This window comes from Bradysia coprophila, unplaced genomic scaffold (genome assembly GCF_014529535.1).
Source record: "Bradysia coprophila strain Holo2 unplaced genomic scaffold, BU_Bcop_v1 contig_219, whole genome shotgun sequence".
Taxonomy (NCBI): domain Eukaryota; kingdom Metazoa; phylum Arthropoda; class Insecta; order Diptera; family Sciaridae; genus Bradysia; species Bradysia coprophila.
The window spans coordinates 186,194-199,267 of NW_023503481.1; the positions used below are offsets into that span (position 1 = coordinate 186,194).

The window sequence follows — 13,074 nt, forward strand, 5'->3', positions numbered from 1 at the left end:
TGTGCCCAAACAAAAAAAAAAACGAAAAAAAAAACGAAAAAAAAACGAAAAAAAAAACGAAAAAAAAAACGAAAAAAAAAACGAAAAAAAAACGAAAAAATCTTCCAACCAATTTGAGCTTGTTTAATCTCGCGTTTTCATTCAAACGCAAAAAAAATTGTCTGCCACCCAGAAATGACTTTGTTTTCTGCACCATTTCTTTCGCAGAAAAAAGAAGAAAAATTGTGCGTTATCTTTATCGTTTATTGCTTGTTGGTGGTATTACAGTCGTTTTGATATAATATACGATATTAAGAACGCCCAATAAAAACTGTGATGTATACGAAACGAAACGAAAAACAAGAGCAGCACAAAAAAAATGAGCTAAAACGAAAGCAAAATATAAATTACAAAATATCTTATCGACGTTTACATAGTAATAACGTGCAAAGTATCATCTCATATATGAACCGATTTCAGACTTGTTAAAAAGACAAAAAGGTAAGGAAGAGATACACACAACAGCGAACAAAAAAAAAAAATGAATCTAAAATTCTTCATCACTTGCTCCATTATATGAAATATGGTGCAGGATGATGAAAAGTGCACGATGAACACAATATTTCAAACGTACACCTTTCACATATTATAATGCACAATAATGCAAGCGATGCACTAATCTTCGAAACATGTTCAAGTTCGTAAGAAATTATAATTTATAAGTTACAAACGAGGGAACTTTGTTACAACTAATGGGTATAATACGAGGTATGATATATACAACAGCATAACAAGACTTATAATGTATGATTACAACAGAAGAGGAACAACAACAACAACAACGGAGGAAGAAAAAACCTTACTCGGAATAAAAAGTTTCAGATGAAGAATATGGAGAAGGAGAAAAAAAACGACGAATAAATGCTGATACTATATGAATCTCACAAACGATGATCGATTGACTTAACCTTGTGAGAGTTAAACCATAATAAGAAGTGGTCTGTGGTATAATTGTGATCATGTTTTGTGTTTGTGATAAAATGCATAAACAGAAAAAAAACTCTTTTTTTTGAAACATAATTGTCAAGCAGACATTAATGGTTGTGTCGTTCACCAGCAACAAAAACAGAAATTGTGCGTGAGGTCATCAGCGAAGCTTAGAATTTCAGTGAAAACCATATAGGCAAATGGAAGATTTGATTCTGCCGTTCTGTGAAGTGATTTGAACAAATCTTAGTTCAGATATCAAGACAAAGGAACTTTGTCCATATTGCTCCCAGGTCCGACTTGTTGTTTCCAGTAATTTTTCAGTTTTCACCCAACTTTCTATATTTTCTCCATTTTTCTCCACAAAACGTACATGGTCGTGTGGGGTATCATTTGAAAGGTAATTTTATGTGCTTTTGGGCCAAATAGGGTCTTATTCCTATTCGGCTCAATAGTACATGTGATTACCTTTCTAATGACACCCCACACGACCCTGCACGGTTCGTGTAACTGGACAAATTCTCGTAAGAAAAGTGCACGTTTTCGGTTTTTGATCACCTTTCACCAGCCACACAAGCTTCGAAGAATTTTTTTGAAAGTGGTTTTGGCTTCTTTGGTAGAATACCTCTCTAGGCACATATAAAAAAGTCCACCGGAAAATGCATCCGATTTCGGTATGCTGTTTTTCAAAAGAATCCCTTGCTTCAAAATTCCAGAAATTCTTTAAACTTATCGAGGCTCTTCATTCTCCAAATTCTCGAGGTTCTTGAAAACTTGTTGTTTCTATTCATTCTTGAAAATTCTCGAATTGTTATCTCTCGATAACCCAACATATCCAAAGGACTTGAGTTTAAGATGTCAGCTCCAATCGTAGATGAAAGGCGACGAAACAAAAGAAATACTCGCTAAGCTTGTAATCTTTAACATCCCAAGTATGACCCTCAATACGATCGATTCAGTCTCAGGTTTGCTGCGGTTTTGTACTTAATTACGACGTGTCATTATATTTCGTTGCATTTTGGCAATATGTAATGGCCATAGCTACTTAAAATTCCTTGTTGAGCAATTAGTGATTTATACGCCTTCTCATACATTGAAAAACATTTCGTCAACTACGTCCAGTATGTGTGAAATGGCTGGCAGACATATTTCGGCCTTACTTCGGATATTTATATTCCAACGTCTGACATGTATATCGTATATTCATACTCGTGACCAATATTCGTCTGTACAACACAAACCTACAAATCTATTAAAATGTACTAATCTAACGAGACGCGACAATGTTTATCTTCGACACAAACGTGTCTTCATGTTCACATTGTGTTCCGTTATCCGCATAAAATATCTCTTTCAATTACCAGTTTGTCTTCATCTCGAACATACTGCCATTCAATGAGACAATATATTAAGTGATTATTCGCCATCATGGGTTTGGCATTGCTTGCGCTTCAAATTTGACCGAAAAATTTTCCTATAAAAATTCAGCAATTCATACGTTACCCAATGATACGAAACGAGTTTAAAAATGTTTCGGCGATTGTGTGGTTTCTCCATCTCTTCTGGTAAAATGAAGAGGCAACAACGGACAAGTCAAGCAAAACGCATTTAATTGAATTTCACAATTCAAAGAATTCTCGTTACAACGTTAATGAGATAATATACATAATTTGTCTTGTCTTGTGCCATCATTTAGTTTCGCTGCAGATTATGGTATACGAAGAATGGTCTCGCTTTTTATTGAAATGTTTAACTTCATTTATAACACACAGACACATAATGTTGTCGGATATAGTTGGTGAGAGACATTAGCTGTTTAGAAAAATGGCATGAGAACATATGTATGAATGCTGATCGTATCTTTGGGGAATAAAAATGTTTTTTTCTGTGAAAATGAAAAATGGTTAATGTTGTCATTGACGATTAACTTGTCACAGACGGATATTAACAGCTTTACTATCTCATCCATTACTTCATTTGATCGAAGATTTTCAGAGATTTGATTTCAGAAATCTTTTACTTCATTTGTTTTGAACATGCCTTTTGCTATATAAGGCCTCATCAGTCAGAGTTTGACGTTTATTATTGCTGTCGTTGTCGATAACAGATGACAGCCGTCTGTAACAGGTCAAATTGCAATGCAATCGGTCTGTGTTTCACAGGAAATGATTTCAATTCTCTTGCTTCAAACGCCAATTGCTTTAGTGTTCAACAGTAGTTAAAACTTCTCAATTTTCGAGTTTTGAATTTATATTCAAAATATGATTAATGAAATCATTGTTCAAACAACCCCGAACCTCGACTGAAAACGAAAAGATTTTTTTAAAGAGAGAAAAAGACAATGAACAACCGAATCCCATTCAAGTGTGAAAACATGCCCACGGCTTTCAACTCGTTTATCCTGTTTATTGTTTGTACACACATAAGAGGCTATACATGATCGCTAATACGGAAAAAAATTACCGTGAGCGAAATTGCTAATGCAAATTCTATAGATTAATGTGCGAATGAGTTTCGTCGGATTCGCTTCATTTTTCAATCACTAACGAAAGGTCGCGGTGACAATAACATGGAGAAAAAGTTTGCTTTTCTTGCAGGCAAATGTTTAAATATTTATACAGTGAGACTCGAGGGGGAAACTATACGAGCGAACTCTGTCCCACGTACTTCCATTGGTGCATCTATACTATTTCTTTCTATTCGCGTACTATTCACTTCTATTGGCGTGCTGGTGCTATTTACTTCTTTTGGTCACCTTACTGGTTATTTACGAAGTGACTATTTGCACCGAGTGTAATTTGTCGTTCCACACTAAATGGAATGGATTATAGACTATTTGCTTTAAGGACGAGGTAATTTTTCCTTGTACAAATTGGCCTTACTCTCAGCCTTCGGGTCTAGTCTCCTTGCCCCTCGATCAGAAGTGTCGAAAATGTGGAGTGAAGAACTCCTAAAACTTACAAGATCGCAACTAAGGCGTGTAGTACGGCCAATCTCGAACCACTGCACACATTACGATCATTTAAACAGAATAGACCAGTCAGTTGACCCTATCGTGTTCTTGTCTAGCACCCGAGACTGGCATACACATCCTTGGGAATTGTCCGTTTTTTACCAGCCTCAGGCTTCGAATCTTCTAGTATTCTGAACTCCAAGATGAGTATCTTCCGTTGTTAGATGGAAAGCAACTTAACAACTTCTTACTGGAAACTGGAAAATTTCCCTGATTAGGGAAGCAGGGCAAGGGATTTGGAAACAAATGATTTTGGGTCTGGGTTTTTGCTTCTCTTTTGAAGCCTCCAATCTCTATTCTAATCTAATCTACTATTCTCCCACTGGTGCAAATAGTCCAAAATATGCTATTTGCTCCCGAGTGTGTAAGTAATTATTGGTTTGTTAACGCAGGGAAGAAAAGTTGGAAATTGAATTTCTAGGGATTTGTTGCCAGAGCGAGTCACCCGAGAAAATAAAATTTCCAACTTTTTTTCCCCATGTCAACACAACGTTTTTCACTACAAAAATTATCGAAGTTTCAGCTGAGATGAGAAAATGATCATTTTCTCACCTGTGTTGTGAAAAGACAATTACCACCTGGGGGGTAGAAGCCATCAACCTTCAATTTTTGACCCGATGATAGCAAATTACTGTTGAGAGGATACATTAACGAGTCCATGGAACACAACCAGTGATTAAGAAGTAGCACCGGTAAATGGTGTCAATGTGTAGACTTCACAGAGAACGAATCTCTGTAATTATCTTCAGCAATTGCAAGCTTACCAACAAATTGAATCATTGGTTTAGCATAAAAAATCTAAAAATAGAATTTGTTGTCTTCTTCATGCAACATGCAACGTCGGCGTCGTAAGAAATCTGGTTATTATGAACATCCGCGGAATGAAGTGCTAATAATGATTTAAGACCTGAAATTACATCAATAAGATGGCAGAAATTGCTTCTAACCACACACCATAAATAACTTCTTTTCTCCTTCGTCGTCCATCTAACAGCAGTAATGATTCGGTATTATGTTCTCATATATATGTACTTATCAACCCGCGTTGATCGGGTGAATAAAAAAAAGAAAAAAAAGCATCTGAGTCCACATGATGGCAGCATACATTGTTGAGTGTGTGTACATTATAATAGGCGACTATGCAATATCGTGCTCTTTGTTTGCATCGACTAGAAAGCAATAATAAAATCGAAGAAGAAACTTTTCTCGATTAATATATTAGTTGATCGTTGACCATAAAATCACCAGGAATAAATTAGCGAATGTTGAATCTTCCGTAACTGCATGAATCGTCCGTGCATAAATGGCCGTACGGAATGGAATACCATTTTTGTAAATATATTCAAATGACCACAATAAACATTTTGTTTTTTCTTTATTAATGTCGTAAAGTCCAGCAACCGTAAATCACTCAATGTTACTGGAGTAAATGGTTTATTCATTTAAATTAAGCACATTCATACATGCATACGAAATTAGCATGAACAACCTTCTGGCTATTGCAATTGTGTGAATGTAAGTAGGATTTTTTGAAAAAGAAAAGAAAATAAAAATTCTAAAGAATCAGAAAGGTAAAATACCATAAAGAGTGCAGTACAGCGTGTTTTGTCCCGTGCAACACAATTCTGCGAATTCATTTTTCAGGTTATGCCATACGACTTACGACAAAACTAACTACTAGCCTCTGGCTTGTGTTCTTCCATCAAAATGTATTTCAAAACAATTGAAGTAACAGATTTTGTATCAAACACTCGAGAATACTTGAAACACTAGAAAAATAACAGACTGGACTGTGGTACGCTTTTTTGTTTTGAAAAACTTGCGGAAAAGCTGCAAAGAAGTCCGATAAGGCGCAATAGTATTTTACATAACAGAAAAAAGATGAAAAGTAGAATTTTCGTGTGAACATTGTTGATGCGAGGCGAAGCCGAGACATTTCATTTTTTATACCGAGTTATGTAATGGATTTTACATGTTGAAGGCGTCGAAAGAAGTGCTTGAAAAGAACGGTTTTCGACGCATGTAGCATGTAAAAGAACATTACGAAAGGTAACAAGAAAAGAAGAAATGGCAGCGTAAGGAATCTTTTGTTGGAAGTCCTTGGAATTGGTGATATGAAGAATAAAAGGAGTGAAACTTAGCCGAAACTAGTTTCGATCTTCATTGTAAGAGAGTTCCAAACAAAATGAACGAATTTAGATTGATGGAACATTAGCTAGATTGAATGCTTGATTACTATGATTTCCAACACTCCTACCATTAAACCACGTATTCAACTATTCATAGCTTAAATCAATCCTCAATTTCAGGAGATGTGACTTTTCGATTTCTACTTTCGCATTGACTTTCCTCGATATTGTTTTTGACCTTCACCGATTCGACTTTTGATCATAATATTAACCATTGATTTGGCATCATTCCTCGACTCAAATTTAACTCTGGACTTCGATTCTTTAATTTCACAGAACAAGTGCTCTTTAATCCGCAGTGACTTCCAGAAAATATTCTCTGAATTAGATCTCTCATGAAATACCTGACTAACGAAGCAAAGACGTTTCCAGTTTTTAACCTACTTCTCCACGACGTTCACATTTGTTTCGTTTCTCCGTCTGTCATTACTGTTCCTCGACGCACAATTTTCAAATCAGAAATTGGTTACCAAATTTTAGTTCCTTATTCTACTGACTCCTGGGCCCATAACCTGTTGGAAGTCCTTGGAATTCGCGATATGCAGAATGAAAGAAGTGAAACTTAGCCGAAAGTAAACTGGATCTTTAATTGCTGAAACACTTAGTAGAATGAATGCATGATTACAACGTCTAATGCCATCTACTCTACATCTACAAAATGTTGAAGCAGGTGCATCCAGACACTGGTATTTCGAGCAGAGCCATGAGTATCATGAACAGTTTTGCCAATGATATTTTCGAACGAAGCTATCGAAGCATCCCGTTTGGCTCACTACAATAAACGATCGACCATCACCAGTCGGGAAATTCAAACCGCTGTTCGTCTGTTGTTGCCTGGTGAATTTGCCAAGCACGCTGTCGGCAATGGCACAAAAGCCATCACCAAATATACCAGCTCTAAGTAGTAGTTAAATTGATTAAAATGGTTTCACATTGAAATAAACGACGAGCGTACCACAGATCAGTCTGTTATTTTCTCCATATGTTTCAAGTATTTTCGAGTGCTTGAAGCAAAATCTGTTACTTCAATTGTTTTGATATACATTTTGGTATAAAAAAACACAAATCAGAGGTCATGGGTTAGTTTTGTCGTCGATTTCCATAACAGATGGCTACCCATTTCTAAAAATCCATTGCTTAATGGTACTCTTGTGACACAGAGTGCTGTGTTTAAAGATTGGTAAATGAATCGGTCGTGATTCGACTCATATCAAAATGTTCCGTCATCAATGCCAACGGACAACAAATACTTAAAAGTCGATTAGCCATTGATTGTACTCTTAAAAGCAGCCCGACAAATTTGAGTAAACAAATTTATGTGTCGCCTCTTAGTGTCGGCAATCTTATAAAGCTTTTTTGATTCAAAATCACAACGGTAATAATTATTCATTCAACAGATCTTTGGCTTAAGAAATTTATTTGGTTTTTTTGTTTGTTTATCCATCTCTTTCTTTCTGTTTCTTTCGATCGCTTGTGAATCTTTCACTTTCCTCGCGGATCATATGCCGAACATTATGATCGTAAAAAATCATTTTCGTCTTATTTGTGCGAATTAAAAGTCCATTAGCCGGCAAGATTTATTTCTATTCATTCGAAATATTTGGGAAACTTTGCCGATAAATAGCAGCTTATGCGATGATTGGAGAGATTCATTGATGACTGTCCGGCTCTATTATACGGACCGACAAATCGATAGAATTTTATTTAATTATACGAAATGGTTTTATGAATGGGAATCAGCCGGTGTAAATACATTTTCTGTTTGTTTATTTCGACAGATTTTTCGTAATCGCATTGACCGATTTGGGTTTAAGCTTTGCCTCGAGTTTGCCTAACGGAATTTATCTGCAAACATTAACAGAGGCAAATAAGACAAGGTCTTTGATAGAAATACGTTCAGATTACTCCTGTCAATCTGCTTCAAAAGTTATTTCAATTGTACCGCCATATTCTAATCTAATAGCATATGAGTATATGACATAAGTTATTTGTTTACCGAGGGTAGAAAATAGCAAATTAAAGCTATAGGGATGTTTGTGGCCAGAGCGAAGCGAGGTGAACACAAAGTTTTTAATTTGAGCATTTGAGACATTAATCAAAATCAAAGTGACAGTTCAAGTGAGAAAAGATGTATTTTCTCCACAAGAGAGAGAAAGTACTGCAGTTTTCTCGCTAGAAGTATCATTGCATGGCTTATTATTCGGAACTTTTTTTTGGGAATTCTTATGAATTTTAAGAACTTTTTGTAATCTTTAAGAATTTTGCAATTTCAAAAATTTGAAAATTGAAATTCCCATCCTGTTCAATCGTCAACAAAACGCAATTTTCTCATGGAGTGAGGAAAATAAGGTAAATCACCGCACATATGAAATATTTATGTGTTCACTTAGGGGAAAAAAGTTGGAAATTTCATTTCTAGTTGGCTCTGCTACGCTCTGGCCACAAGTCACCAGAGAAAATGAAATTTACTACTTTTTCAGAGTTTCGACTGAGGTGGGAAATTGGGCATATTCTAACCTGCGTTGTTTGCGTCTCCATCGTAATCCCGAGCAAAGTCGGAGTAGCAACAGCTACCACTACTATAAAATGAATTAATAACGTGCATTTAAAGAAGTATGTATACCAGATACAATACATGCATTGAACATATTACTTCATTTGTATAAAGTTTTGGAAACGACTCGACTGTATACCAAGTTGATTGATAACATCTCGTACACGTTTCTGTAACGAAAAACATTTCTAATTCCAAATACTGTTCACGTCGAAGACTTTAAACTTTCATTGAACACTTCCAATGCAAAGTGCAATATCGGATTGCATGGTCAATGTTGACTGACTGGTAATAATATCGAATTTAGTGTACCCTTGTCCGTTCATTTATGTTTCTTTTTTTGTGCAACAAACCGGTTTTTCAAACATCCTTTGCAGCGAAAAACTGTGTAGGGATTTATTGTTACTGTCACCTACAAAAAATGGGTTGTTTTTATTGCTCTTTATGATGATTTAAGTTAAAAAGGATTTAGCAAAGGATATCAAATGTTTACAGAAATGTTGTTTTATCTTTTGTTGGAATCTTATGTAATTTAGAATCGTGGAGACTGCTCTTTAAAAATTTAATTTAAATATTTTTGGTATGCTTGCTTGTATAAAGCGTTAGGTTCTAAGAAGATCCATAGATTACAATTAAATTGCTGTTGGATTAATTTTGAAAATCAGGGGTGTCCCATTAATAGTTCAAGTGGGCTGCTAGGAATTTGGCGCGCGTCATTCACAATAATTGACAAAATGACACATTTTGTATAAGGAAAATGTCACTTTGGGTGTTATTGTGAATGATACGGCGCGAAATTTCTCAACACCAAACTGCTCTCTGTGTTTGATTGAAAATCTTGTACTTCATTGATTTTTAACATTTTTTTCCACATAAACCAGGGTCTCGCTAGTGTTGTATTTTATCGATTGTACTTTTGCTGTTATTTTGTCGCTAACCGTATGCTGATCGTATGTGAATCTTCCTAATCGCACTAGCCTCAGCGACCAGTTCCAAAACAATAAGAAATTTTCTCAATTCAATTTTATCTACTCGAGGACTTCGAATCATGCCTGATTTCGAGATACATTTTCGAAAAAATCTGTGAAAATCGAGAAAATTCGAAAAATTTTCTTCGATTTTCTCAAATTTCAGTAAATTTAAGAAAATTGAAAAATTGGAATGGTTTTCTCAAATTTTCTTCATTTTTTTTGATCTTGAGAAAATTCTCGTGAAAAAATTTCGGAAAATTCGAGAAAATCAACAAAACTCTTCTCCAAGATAGGACGTGGTTTGATTCCCCTGTGTTTTTCTCTAGTGACATTTTTAAGCTCTAAACAAAATAAAATGTCAAACTGAACTAGCAAAGACGTTACCGTTTTGTCATTACAATCAGTTGTTTATTACTTACGACTTTCGTCGACACTCGTTCTATTCTGAACATTACTTTGCATACAAATGTTTTCAAGATTCATTTCATGTCGATCGATGACAGTTACCTGCTTTAATTAAAATTTATGAGATTATTTTAATGGTCCGCTCACTTAACGAACCAATAATATTTCTTTCTATTCAAAAATCTTTCTTCTTTCCGATAACTAGCATTTCGACGGTGCCGTTGACCATAACAAAACCGAAATTGATTTCCCATTTTATAATTGATGAATGTCGATATGAAACGATTTTCGACTTGGCATCTAATTGAAATCAATTTATTTTTAAGCAAAACATTACAAGCTGCAGAGTCTAAATTCCGTTCCATTCGAGATACTTAACGAACAAAAAAAAATATTGAGAACACAAAGTGTAACCATTTATGGCGCAAATTAAAAGCCAGCAGCATGACTGAAAAAATTGTATTTATTTTTCATGATGCGCGAAAAACTTGATTTCTTTATCTATTTTTATGCAAATAAAACAAACAAAAAAATGATTTCAAGAGAGCAGACACCAATTTCGTTTATTCGAAAATTTGACACTTTACCAACAAATTTGGTTAAGATAATGGCGGCATAATATCAAATTATGTAAATTTGAATGATATTTTGATGTTCCGAAGATGTTTCGCTTTGAATAAATAATTACCATTATCTTGTTGGCGGCATTTCGGTTGTATGATATGGCTGGCTGTGTGGTGGATATCCGATAATATAAGTAGGGACGTGGTATAGAATAGCATCTTTAATGTATGCGAAGGTGTGATTTTTAGGAGAGAATTTAGTGTTTGAACACGTTGCGGCTAAAAGTTGATTAAACTTTTATCACGTTGCCGATTAATTAAAACAGAAAACGAGACCCATGACTCAGATGTTAATATCCCACAGAGAACACGTCAACGGCGCTATAGCTAATTATTTAAAAGAAAAATTAATTTGAAATCAATTCAGTCGTAGAACCTCTATGAAACTTGTTTTTAAAGCCTTTGGAAGTAGGTGGAACAATGGTTATCTCGGTAGCACTGAGTACAGAAGCACTTGAGTCAGTACTGGAGCACTTGAGTCGTACGTTAAGGGCCAGAAAAAAAGGAAAATCTACGCGTGAGGTACGCACTTTCATGTAGCTATGTCACTGGTCAATCAGTGGGTTATTACGCCTATCTATCCATAAGGGTTAAAAATAGATCATCGAATTTCAACACATCAGTTCGATGTATGCAAATCATCGTGATGATGATTATGACGAAGAAGGAGAATCAATGACCGTCAGTCGGTTATAAAATTCGATTTTTTTTTAATTTTTCCATCAATTTACATTTTGTTCGTCACTCTTCCATCCATGTTAATAACAGTTGATTGAATATGTTTGCCAAAAAAACATGATTAACTCGTTTTCTCTCTGGTTCCTTTTTTATTAGTCGAATATTTATAGTTTGTTTAGAGCAATGCCAGACGAAAACAGTGTTATGATGCGTCTACTGGCAAAGTAACACAATATAAAAATTTCGGATTTATTTTTTTCGCTCCGTTGTTTCGCTTAAAGCAAACGAGCAATCCATTTAATTAATTAAGTTAAATACAAAAAAAAACAAAAAATTAAAATTGAACACCCACAACCCGTCATTAATTCTTGCATAATAGATACACACTTCCAAAAACATACAAAACAAAAAACTAAATTTTACATAAAATAGCAATTTCATAGACGCCACACGCGGAGGTTATGGCGAACCGCGCGAATAATTTATTGCGAAAAGAATGTTTTGACTCATTCTTATCACGGGTCGCGGAGGAAAAAAGATTTATTCATTTTTTTCCCATCAAGACAAAAAGAGACTTTAAGATTTTTTGGATTTGATTGCTATCTCCAATTAACTCGAGAAAATAAAAATAAAAAAACCGAAAAAAAATCGTTTCGTCGTTTAATGTTTGTTTGTTGTTATGCGGTGTTAATTTGCCACTTCAGTGATTAGGTACGTCTCATTCAATAATCTATTTTGCGACTTTCTTGAATTGCGTTTCGGTAAAAAAACAAAACATCTACGAGTCGATAACAGAATAGTGAGTACCGTGTTGCACAAAATCGATTTTTTGTAGCACCAGTCCTATCTTTCCATTTATAGCTACACAAAAAACAACTTGTCCAACGAGATTTTGCGATTGACAACTATAATAGCATGGTGGGGTTGAACAAATCTTAAATAGAGTCGCGATATCACCTCTGATTTTTCTTTGTGTTCTTATTGAGGGACTGGAGTACTATAGGGAACCACATTCAGTTCGCAGATCCATCCAGCCGTTTCGGAGAACCGACACTGATGGCTGAGCGGGACCGACGAGTCAATTTGAATACAGATTGTTATCGCAACGGATAGAGGGACTAATTCGAAGCTAATTCGTGTTGAAATGGCTTCACTCGACAACCTGACCACGTAGCCACAGCCAGCTAAAGTCGCAATTTCGACATTTTTTAATCGTGATACGTCCAAGATGAATAGAGTCTGAAACTCTTTGAAAAGCTTAGACTGCAGGCTGATCAGGCATTATTGTTTTGTTGCAAGAAGGGTCTACCTGTGTATCACAGAGGAGTTCAAGTTTCGCCACAAATGATGAAAATAAACTTTTTCAAAAATTGTACAATTCAGAAAAATTTTGTACAAATTTGTACAGCTTCAGCTGGCTGTGGCTACGTGGTCAGGTTGTCGAGTGAAGCCATTTCAACACGAATTAGCTTCGAATTAGTCCCTCTATCCGTTGCGATAACAATTTGTGTTCAAATTGACCCGTCGGTCCCGCGCGGCCATGAGTGCCGGTTCTCCGAAACGGCTGGATAAGTGCGGAAAAGGATCGGATGTCAAATAAATTGGTGTTGAAACTAGCAAAAACTGTTCGAAAAAATCTCACTTGTCGATAGCAAAAATATTTTTTTTAACTTGC

The 13,074-nt window shown here is 35.4% G+C and overlaps 1 protein-coding gene across 2 annotated transcripts in view; it reads left to right on the top strand.

The window, feature by feature from the left end:
- Nucleotides 1-13,074, top strand: part of LOC119075526 (low-density lipoprotein receptor-related protein 6) — a 41,255-nt gene that overhangs the window by 20,991 nt on the left and 7,190 nt on the right. The gene's annotated exons all lie outside the window — the stretch shown is intronic.